This window comes from Punica granatum, chromosome 6, assembly GCF_007655135.1.
Source record: "Punica granatum isolate Tunisia-2019 chromosome 6, ASM765513v2, whole genome shotgun sequence".
NCBI lineage: Eukaryota > Viridiplantae > Streptophyta > Magnoliopsida > Myrtales > Lythraceae > Punica > Punica granatum.
Window position 1 is genome coordinate 6,574,608 of NC_045132.1, and position 11,633 is coordinate 6,586,240.

General features: G+C 41.7%; 1 pseudogene; it reads left to right on the plus strand.

Annotated features, from left to right (window-relative positions):
• The first annotated feature begins 1,834 nt into the window (after positions 1-1,834).
• Positions 1,835-5,753, plus strand: LOC116212095 (annotated as a pseudogene).
• Positions 5,754-11,633: the final 5,880 nt, after the last annotated feature.

Genomic DNA, 11,633 nt, shown 5'->3' on the forward strand with positions numbered 1-11,633 from the left:
CGTAATTCCATCTAAGTCCTCAAAGACCTACAATATCAAATTACACATAATTAAGCACCACCTTCTTATAATTTCTATAAAATTAATAATAATTTAACATGAATTGCACAATAAAATATGAGTATAATATGCCCTTATCAATGGCATATCAGACTGCAGCACCCATCACGAAAAGCTATGTCTATGTTTTCTGAAATTGAGCTGCTTGTCAGTGAGAGTAAGGCTTGTAAAGTTTGTTTTAGAGCCAAACAGAAGCGTGCGTGCTGTATTTCCATCAAGTTCGAATAAAGTCAAGCATATTTTTTTATCTCATTCATTGCGATGTCTGTATCATACCTCTTCGTTGTCAGGTGCACATTACTTTATAACAACAGTGGATGACTATAGTCGTGCTACATGGGTGTAGTTGATGTGAGAGAAGTCTGAAACATCAAAGAAGCTGTTTGAATTTTATCGTATGGTGCAAATGCAATTTGATAAGTCAATCAAGGCCATAAGGACAGACAATGGAACCGAGTTTCTCTCAAGAACAATGCTGAAATTTTATGCAAATCATGGGATATTTCATTAGACAAGCTGTGTTGAAACACTGCAGCAGAACGACAAAGTAGAGCGGAAACATCGACACGTGCTAAAAGTAGCGAAAGCATTACGGTTTCAAGCACAACTTCCTCTAAAGTTCTGGGGAGAGTGCGTGTTAAGTGCCACTTATTTAATTAACTACATGCAGACTCTAGTGCTGTCCAGGCTAATGCTTTCAAGCACAACTTCCTCTAAAGTTCTGGGGAGAGTGCGTGTTAAGTGCCACTTATTTAATTAACTACACGCAGACTCTAGTGTTGTCCAGGAAAAGCCCGTACGAAGTCTTGTTTAGTCACTGCCCCAACATCGATCACTTGCGAGTATTTGGCTCACCGTGTTATACATTGTATAAGCCGAAGAGTAAAGACGGGTTTGTAGACCGATCGAGGAAAATGCATGTTCCTCGAATATCCTTATGAGAAAAAAGGATGGAAGGTGTATGATCTCGAGACCGAAAAAGTACTTGTTTCACGGGGTGAGATTTTCTATGAAGTTGTGTTTCCCTTTGCAAAAAAGGAATCAGAGATTATAGAGCAGCAAGTTGCTAGCACTGTAGTACATATCCATACACAAGATGATAGTGTGCAGCATGAGAGCTCGATTGATCAGTCTGACTGGGAGTCTACAGAAAGGGGGAGTAGCATAAGCTCACCTGAGGAGTTCAGTGGGTCAGGAGACTGGGAAACTGATGAGAACAATTCAGTTGAACAATATGATGAACATTTGAATGCGGAGGAGACTTAGCCCGAAGGGGAGATGAATGATTCAACTGAACATGGAGGCGCATAACAGGTGCTCAGGCGATCTGAGAGGATTACTTGAGTTCCAGCCCGCTTGAATGATTGTGTATGCCGTGCTCGAATACCACTCACACCTCCCGCGGCCACTCTGTCTCCTTACTATGGTATGGTCATTGATATTAAGCATAATCTTAAAATCATTTTTCAAACTCACACAAGGCCTTTGTAGCATTGCTAAACTCAGAAATTGAGCCCAGCACGTACAAGCAGGCGGTACGTGACCCGCGGTGGAGAACAACAATGCATGAGGAGATTCGTGCCTTGGAGGCCAATCAAACGTGGATGATTGAGCCACTTCCACTAGGAAAGAAACTGATAGGATGCAAATGGATGTTTAGGATAAATCGCAAGGCGGATGAGAGCATTGAACGATTCAAAGCAAGGCTGGTAGCTAAAGGCTTTACGCAAATTGAAGGGATAGATTATAACGAGACATTTGCCCCGGTAGCCAAATGGGTCACCATGCGGTTTTATTGACATTGGCCTTATTCTGTGGATGGGATCTTCGCCAGCTCGACGTGAACAGCCTGTTCCTTCATGGGGATCTCACGGAGGAAGTATATATGCAAATGCCCTCGGGGTTCAATTCGACCGATCGTAGCAAAGTGTGTCGGCTTCAAAAGTCATTGTATGGCCTATGTCAAGCCTCACGCAACTGGTTTTGCAAATTTGCTACAACACTATGGCAATATGGCTTTGAGCAATCCTCAGCCGATCACTCCCTCTTTACACGGATGGTGATTTTCTTGTCATTTTGGTCTATGTCGACGACCTAATTCTGACAGGAATAGTTCGTCTAGATGTGTAGCTTTAAAGGAGTATCTTGATCAATGTTTTCATATCAAAGATCTTGGCTGCCTAAAGTTTTTTCTTGGTATAGAGGTTGCAAGTAGGGGATGCGAAATGTTTCTTTGTCAACGTAAATACAAGTTAGACATATTAACCGAAGCTGGCATGCTAGGAGCTATGCCCGTGATATTCCCAATGAAACAACAGCTTCGGCTCTCCTTTGATTTGGGTTCCAAAATTGCAGACCTAGGACAATATCGATGTCTAGTAGGGAGACTTGCCTATTTGACAATCACGCGACCGGAATTGTGTTATCCGGTGCATGTTTTATCTCAATTCATGCAGGATCCTCGACAACAACATTGGAATGCGACTGTGCGGTTACTTAGATACCTCAAGGGCACGCCCGATCAAGAAATAATTCTAAAGCCAACGTCTTTCCAACTGCAAGTGTACTATGACTCGAATTGGGTAGTTGCCTAATGACTCGACGATCTTTAACAGGTTACACTTGGAAAATGTCCCATTTGTTGGAAAACCAAGAAGACCACAATGTCGAGATCATCACAGAGGCCAAATACCGTTCGATGGCTGCTACAACCAATGAGATATTACGATTAAAGAGCTTACTTCGGTCTCTCAAGGTCGATCATCCTGAGCCAGTTCGGTTACATTGTGATAGCCAAGTCACGCTCCATATTGCAATGAATCCGGTTTTTCATGAGAGGACAAAACACATAGAAATCGACTGCCATTTTGTTCGAGAACATTTACAGTCACATGTCATCGTCGCATCTCATGTGCTTACACGATTGCAATTGGCCGATATCTTCACTAAGTCACTTGGGAAAGATCGTTTCAGTTCTCGCTAGGCAAGTTGGGCGTAGGGGGAGTGTTAGGGAAGTAATCCCTCATTTGCTGGTAATTATATCCCGACTTTCTTATATTCTTTTTATTCATTGTAATTGGCTAGTTGTAAATTATTCTTTCCTTTGATGTTGCCGTAGGCAGGCTGATGTATATATGATACAATTTTGTATACCAGCAATCAAGAGAATGCGAGTACGTTAACTCTCCATAATTGTTACCTTTTTTGAGTTAGTGTGTGTTTGACGAGATAAAGGTTGAGTTGTTGATATCAAATCGCAATTTTGTGGTTGTGGCATCTTCAGTTTACTGGATTCATTCCATCACATCTTAGGGGTAGGATCATCACTCTAGCTTTAATCATTCACTTGTTTTATCGCAATTTATCATATGTTGGACTAAGTTTAGATGCATGCTCTTATCTACGGAAGACAGCCATTCTTGGCCCATTCTGAGGCATACTCATTCTCCATCTTAATTAAAATTTGATAACATCTATCACATTTGTAGGAAATTTATAGTTGGAGTGTTGTGCAAAAAACTAATATCTCTACTGCATGTAAAATATTTGGATGGGATGTCAAACTGAACATAGTATAAGTCCGTGGAAGATTTTCTTAGTATACCATAAGTCTGAAAGATAACTTCCCTTTTGATCCTTACTCTTTTTTATTCCATTTCCTTATTTGTTTAACTAATTATATAACCCTGCTCATTGTATTACATGTTCCACTGACCTCGAACTACATATCTAGTCTGCAGTTCAAAACCTTATTCAAACTAAACACCGTTTGGAGAGAGACGATGGAGAACTTTTCTTGTGGGTCTGAGATGTCTTGGGCAAAGGCTATCTTTATGGTAGGTTCCTTTGTTGCTGCTATAGTGGTGTTTTGCTCTATGGCCTAACCTCTTCCCCGACGAGGTTTGGGAGTACTTACATGCATCCATCAGCCATTGGCTTGCCCGATTGACCTTTCGAGTGACACTCGTGATTGAGGAATATGAAGGCCTTGTGAAGAACGAAGTGTATGAGGCGGCTCAGGAGGTTTTTTCTGCTAGGATCTCGAAGTTAACGAGGCTGAGAGTCTTAAAACCCAAGAACCAGAAAGAGCTCAGCATATTGAGTGAGACCGGCACAAAGTTTGTGGATAAGTTCAATGGGACCAAGCTTAGGTGGGTCCACTCATTGAGGAAGGTCTATGGGGGTTTCAAGGTCAAACGTGATGAGGAGTTGGATTACCAGTATGATAATTGATACTTCGAGCTAAGCCTTCATAAGAAGCACAGGGATATGGTCCGTAATGTCTATATCCTATTGTGGAAACGTCTTTTGCAACTTAAAAGTCTTTGTGTGATTCATTTCAAGAAATCTATATGTTGATGATATTTTGAACAGGTAGTCAATTCCTATTCGTCTCACATAATCGAGGTGGCTACGTCCCTGAAACGAGAGAAGAAGACCCTCAAACTCCTCACCCTCGGTATAAGACGTTATAGTTATGACTATGACAGAAAAACCAAAGTAGTGGAACTCAGTGACTCTTGATCACCCAGCCACATTTGAAACCATTGCCATGGAATCGGGGATTAAACATACACATTTAGATGATCTCGATCGGTTTATGAAGAGGAGGAACTACTATCGGAGAGCAGGGAAGGCTTGGAAGAGAGGTTACCTTCTCTATGGCCTCCCACCCCAGGGACAGGGAAGTTGAGCCTGGTCACAGCTATGGCCAATTACCGTGAAGTTATACATCTATGATTTGGAGTTGACAGATGTGAATAGCAACTCAGAACTCAGGAAGCTGCTAGTTGCAACGGCAAACAGGTCGATCCTGGTGGTGGAGGACATCGACTGCTCAATTGAGTTCCACCAATGCCCGACCAAGGCAAACTAAGGGTTAACTAATAAGAGAAAAGAGAAGGTTAGATTAGATGTTACGTCTTTTACTCATAGATTTATATGTTGCTTCTTTTAGTGGGTATATATATAGATATCGATTTCTATGCCCTATAATATTTCTCCTAAAATTTGTACCGTATGTACCTTCAAGTCTGCCATACAAATCACTTGTTAAAAAGTTCTGATGTTTTCCAACCCATCTAATAATGTTTGACGGGATTTTCTTTGATATGCAGCGTCAGGAGGTGACATTGTCTGGAATGCTCAATTTCATCGATGGGTTATTGTCGAGTTGCGGAGATGAGAGGATCATCGTGTCCACCACAAACCATAAGGAGAAGCTTATCCTAGCCCTACTGTGCCCGGGACGAAAGGATGCCCATGTTATGATGTCTTACTGCAGCCCATGTGGGTTCGGGCAGCTCGCATCTAGCTACCTCTACCTTAGTGACCATTTCTTGTTCAGAGACATTAAGGATCTGCTCAAAACTGCAGAGGTCACACCTGCAGACGTTGCAGAGCAGTTGCTGAGGGGTGGGGGCGAGCCTGATGACATGCTATGGGACTTTGTTGAGTTCCTTATGGAGAATAAGAACGGAAATAACGAATTTAAGGCCAAGAAACTGAATCAGACAAAGAAAGTGAAGGCCAAGAAGAAGATTGAAGAAAATCCAGATAAAAAGGAGACAAGCAAATGCGTCTTGTTGAAGGAGATCGAGGATCTGATCGGAAGCCTGAAATTTACGACGGCTGAAATAGCGGAGCAGCTGCTTAAGGGTCCGACAGGCCTATTGATGCTTTTAAGGGCATGATCGAGTTCTTAAAGGAGAAGAAGAGGCAAATTGAAGACCGCACGGCTGCCGCATCGATTTGAAGATGGTTCAAATTGAAATGAAGGAAAATGGGGTGAAAGAAGAGATTTGACTCTGATGGATGGACGACATTTCAAGGTCAGTGGAACATGTTAATGAGCATTGTTACCATATCATTAGACTGTGATGGATAACTACCGACTACTAGAAACATAAACTAAACATACTTAGTTCTTTCGGCTTTTGTAGCCAAATTTAACATCGAAATCTGTCCATAAAAGTGAGACGCTCACATTTGGTTTCTTTATATTTCAACACCGAAATTTTTACCTGATATGTTTGTTATGATATCTAAGATGTCTGCCTGCATCTCAACAATGAATGGCTGTTCGAGATAGCACCTTTAATTAGTTCTTGGAGGAGCATTAGGTAAGATAATTGTTCTCACGGCGCTCCTAAATGCACTTCGACACCAATTTAATGGACAAAACATAGTTGTTTAGTGCCCCAAAAATTACTCAATATATACACCATAATAGGAAATATTGAACATATTGATATGTTTGAACCCAATAGGATTGGCTTGCTAGTTAAAGGATGTGATTACCAAGAAGAAGTTTCAGGTTCAAATCAGGTTTCGGCGGCCATGTAGAAGAATACTCCTTATTAGAGCTGAATTTATCTGTCCCGTGGACTTGCAGGGTGTCCACGTAGACCGTGGAATTAATCGGACGAAACTCAAACACTTTCGTTATATAAAAAAGAACATATTGATATTTTTGAATATATTTATGAAGCTTACTTATGTACTATAATTAAAAAAAAAGTTGGGAATATCATGCTACAAATTGACATAATTATAAAAAGAAGGAAAAAGTCTTTATATACTAATTAAATGGGATTAATAGTTCAAGGCTAGAATCATGAGTATTAAACATCATACATGCTAAAGAACAGTAGCATCAGACGATGCCGATAATCTCAATTGGGCTGTGGTGGTCGACGTTAGGCCATACCACTGCCCCCTCTCCCTCTTACCCTATCTTTCGTCGAAGAGAGGGATGGGAGGGCGAATCCGGTTCTTAGGGCTGCACGCCAACATCCACGTACTAGGCGAGTTTGCCAGTGATCTCATGGGGTGCGTGCGACCTCACCTGGGTAAGTGATGCCTGGCGCGGCCGCCGCTCCTCCCTTCGTCTTTTCAGGTGCATGCTTCTTGTTTCCATTTTTCTTATTGTTTTTAGTCAAATTTTAATTTCAAAGTTTATTTTTTGTTTTCAAAGTTACATATTTATTTTTAGGAAAAATTATAGTTTTAGTCCTTTAACTTTAAATGCTTTTCTATTTTCGTCCTTCTTTATTTTTTTTTCTATTTTCATTCTTTACCTTTAAAAGCTTTTCTGATTCAATTTTTCCGTTACAAAAAACCGTTCGATCCTACTAATGGAGCAATATTAGCAGTTACGTGTTGATAACTGTTCCACATCAATATTAAAAAAATAGTAAATAGATGAAAAATTGATTGTCTTCAACTTCCCCATCCCCCTCCCAAAAAAAAAAAACACGAAAACTCTCAGAATCCATACAACATCAGAAGAGTAATCTTCTTCTTCTTTGGTTGACATCCCACGGTCCAGAAATTCATTATTTTCTATCAATGCCATGTTTATTCCCACTTTTTTCTCCATCCACTTCAATTGAAGACAGAAAACAACAAAACAACAATTTTAACAATAAAAGAACAAACTTTAATTTAACAAGAGCTAGACTATAAGCAAAGCTCATCACCAGTGAAATGAAATCTAAAAAAGAAAAACAAGTATTAATAAAGAACTAAGAGAGGAAAACAAGATAACAAACACACCCAAAGATCCTTCTTGTTGAGCTGGCCGATGAGAGCGCGTTGTCAATATAGAGGACCAAATAGTCGCTGGTAACAACAGGGGAGATGGGCAGGAATGGAGGGATATATGATGAGGATCGTGGGCATGACAATGAGTCTGATGCACACGAGCTTGGAGGTCAGACTCGTGAAGAGGGAGCTGATGCACAAGATCTCGGAGGCTTGCATGTTCTGAGTGGGCCAATCACACATGCGAAGGCCAGACAAATCCAACAACCTATGGAGAGCTTGCTGATGGGCTTTTTGGGCCAAGAGGAGTCTAATTCAATTGGGTCTCCAAAGGCCTTTATTCAACTGACTTGCCATGAGATGCCGAAGATGGAATAAAAGACTACCAACCATTCTAGATAGCCTTCGTCAGCATCCCATTTTGGTCCACCGGCTCTAGGATATGACATCAACAAGGCTCCTGACTAGGGTTCCACAACTCTAACAAAAAAAATGGTGAGGGCAACATATGGAATTTTGTAACACATACAATTGATCTCAAAGAGTAAGGCACGAATTATCAATATTCGAACCGAAGGCAATGGATAAAGGGAAAATCACATCTCTGTATCATTTTCTTCGATGAGAACGACTATCTTCGTGGATCCTAGAACTAAGTTCGATATTTTTAGATCAAGGTTTGGTGAGTTAGGGACATTTCAATGCAAAAATCACGTCGAGAGCCCTTTCGAGCAAAAAGATAAAATTCGTGGGAGCTGGGGTGCCCAAACAATGAATACAACAGCTCGAGCATGGGATTCGACACATCATATCACGGTCAATCCTGTACCTAAAAGGGTGAATTCCATATGCTTGACCTAGGAAATCGAGTTAGGTTCAATTTGACGGGTCGTTCATTCCAAGATTCAATACGGAGAGAGAGTTATGAATTTTTTAGCGCACCATGCCCGAAACTGTTAAACCGGGACAGACTCTATCAGTCGAGGGAGAAAATCCATAAAAAATTCAATTCTTCGTATTTTCAAGTATGGCCAACGTCATTGGATTCATAATTCACCGAAGATTCAGAAAATAAAAAGAAATAGGAGATATTTTTGGCTAGATTAGTACATAATCGAATATATTCTCATAGATCATAATCAAATCTCCCGGTTCGGGCCAGCTGTCAAAGAAAAATTGTTTCGGGAACTTCCCGAAGTCGAACGATCTTCAAATTTTACGAGGATGTGCCAACTCATGTAGAGATCAAGGAAAAATATCAGATAGACCGAAAGGTTCATGAGAAATTCAGGAAAATTCGGAATATTCAGATCAGCTCAAGGACTGTTGGTGATAGCTAGCACAACACCCTGACTTCTCTCCTCCAGCTGTCTCCTCTCTTCTCGGGGTCCAGCTGGCTCGCACTCCAAAAAAAAAACCCTAAGGCAGCCTCTGAAAGACCTCAACCGGAACTCCCTTTGGCTGGCAATTGATCTCCCTTACCTCGATTAAAAAAAACACACCGCAACCCCGATTGCCCAGTGGACACCGGATTCTCCCTCAGCTCAGGCCTTGTTTATGTCTTCCTGCTCTTTTCCTCTTTTTTTTAGGTTGCTTATTGTTTGCTATCGTCCACCTCCTCGAGCTACCGGTGGCTGTTTGTTGTCTGGCTTTTGAGTTGGGATCCTCTCCATCTCGGTTGCCATGGTGTCGGTGCCATTGGCTACTGCTCGTCTCCCCCTTCGTAGTCGCTGCTGTTGTGAAGATCGTCTCCAATCAATAGCTGCAACTAGCTAATTAGCGTCCCTTCATAATTTCATTTTCTTGCATGTCTCATGGGAGGAGAAGAAAGATGGAGAGACAACAAGATAGTAGGCCGATGTCAGTGTGGGGGCTCTAAGATGACGGGGAGACTTACCTAGGCTTAGGTTGAGTCTCGACTTGAAGGCCACCTAGGTCCGTGGTAGTCAAAGATCTTCCGAGTTAGCTCATCCTGAGAATCTCTTGGGATCAGGTATAAATCTCCATCTTAGTAACATGCGATAGGTCTTTCGATGTTCGACGAGTGAATTCGATGAGCTTGACATGATTGTGTGCCCGTGATTCGTGTGTCTGGATGTTTCCTTGATAGTTTAATTAAAATCTCATATGAATTTGGATTAATCATATAAACTCAGTTTAAAAATTGAATTTAAATTCAGGACAGTCGGGAATTAGAGCTTTTGTCGGACGGTCCACCAATGACTGGCTCGATGGCTCGAAACTCGCAAACTAAAGCATTCGGCATATTTTAATTGAACTCAATAATTCCACGTACGAGGAAAGGGACGTGTAATTGGGCTAAATAAATCACTCGGCTTTAAGCAAAATGCATAAATTGATAAATTATCGATAACCACGCCGATAATTTAAGAACGAGTTCTTCTGTCATAAAATGCAGAATTTGACTAACTGTGCATTCGGCATAATCAAACACGGGTAAATAGGCAAAATGAGATAGATTTTGGGTTTTTAGGCGAAAACATTTTTGTCATAATCTGTAAAAGCCACATCGTCACGGTACAGAATAATTTAAAAATTACCTACACATTCGAGACTTGATTACATACATCGTGTTTGTCAGGTCCACTAAAATAATGTCGAATGCTACATGCCCTCTCCATCCCCCTGTTTGCCTATTTAGGGTAGGAATTCGCTTGCCAAGTAACCCCGGTGCATAACCTGATAAATCACGTAAACACGGCATTTAAAACACAACTTGTCTGTATTCATATGTTTTATCTGTTTTTGTCTGTTTTCATATGCTTTTGTCTGTTTTTGTTGCGGGTCGAGCTTGATCCTTTATGATACGATTCACACGGGGTCCAACGCCCCTAACCGTCGATCACGGGATTTAATTCCCCAATCACTGAGCGCGCATATTAATTTCAATTTCAGTCTTTTCAAACCACACGGTGAGCACGAGTGGTATAATGACCAAATGCGAGTCGATCGGGATTCAGTCATTGTAATTTGTATTTTTATTTGAGAGAGCAATGTGAAGGTTTAATGTTGTACATTTATTTATGTAAGAATCCTGGTCGGAGAGTGGACGGTCGGAGTGTTTCCTCGAATTTACGGTGTCAAAACGGGCGAGTCAAGTGCAACCCTAAATCATGCAGTAAATAAATAAAATGGCAAGCCTAGCAAGCTAGAGTACCGAAAGGGCATGTGGGATATAGGCCCACACGTAATAGAACCCCCGAATTCTGAATTTTAAGTTCCGTACAGACCATTGCCTTAGCATACTAGGTGTATCCTATACCCCTAGACCCGGGTGACTCACCGGCCCTTGACTTTCGGGTAGTAAACAGGTAGTGCGCGACTTCTTCTCACGTGCGTCCGTCGCGCGTCCCCGGGAAGGTGGACACTCCTAAGCCGCGTTGCATAGGCGCGCGCATGCGTGCCCTGACGAGACAAAATTCAGATGCGCACAGCTTGGCGACTCCACTGGGGACACTTAGAGGGTTCGGGCTCGTTCCCGCTTGCTTTGCTTGCTTGTTTATTTACCGCTTTCTGTAATTTCTCGCTTATCTAATTTACGCACTTTTATTTCCCGCACACACATTGCATATCATACTAGCTTCAGGTACCTACGAGTCGTGTCCCACGACCAATATTAGGAAACACAAGTTAGATAGGGGTTCCGAGTAAGGGTACGTCGCACGGTTGGACCGTCGATTAGGCCCCCAAAGATCCCCGTCCGATTTCAAGGAATTGACACCCTTGAGTCGGGAGCCCCCATCCTTACATAACACGGTCCCTGTAGCACTAAAACCATGCATTATGCAGGAGCTTCATGCCAGCCTCCAACCCGGCTTCAACAATAGTCCTTGGGGTCGACTGTGCGCCATTTGAATCTTTTTTTATTTCTATTTTTGAGAGAGATGTATATGTATCATGTACCTTTGTATATTAAGCTGTGGGCATTTATTTTCCTATAAGCATGCATCACACGATTTTTCAAAAAAAGATAGGGGTCATTCATATCGACGAGCTCTAGGTCGATT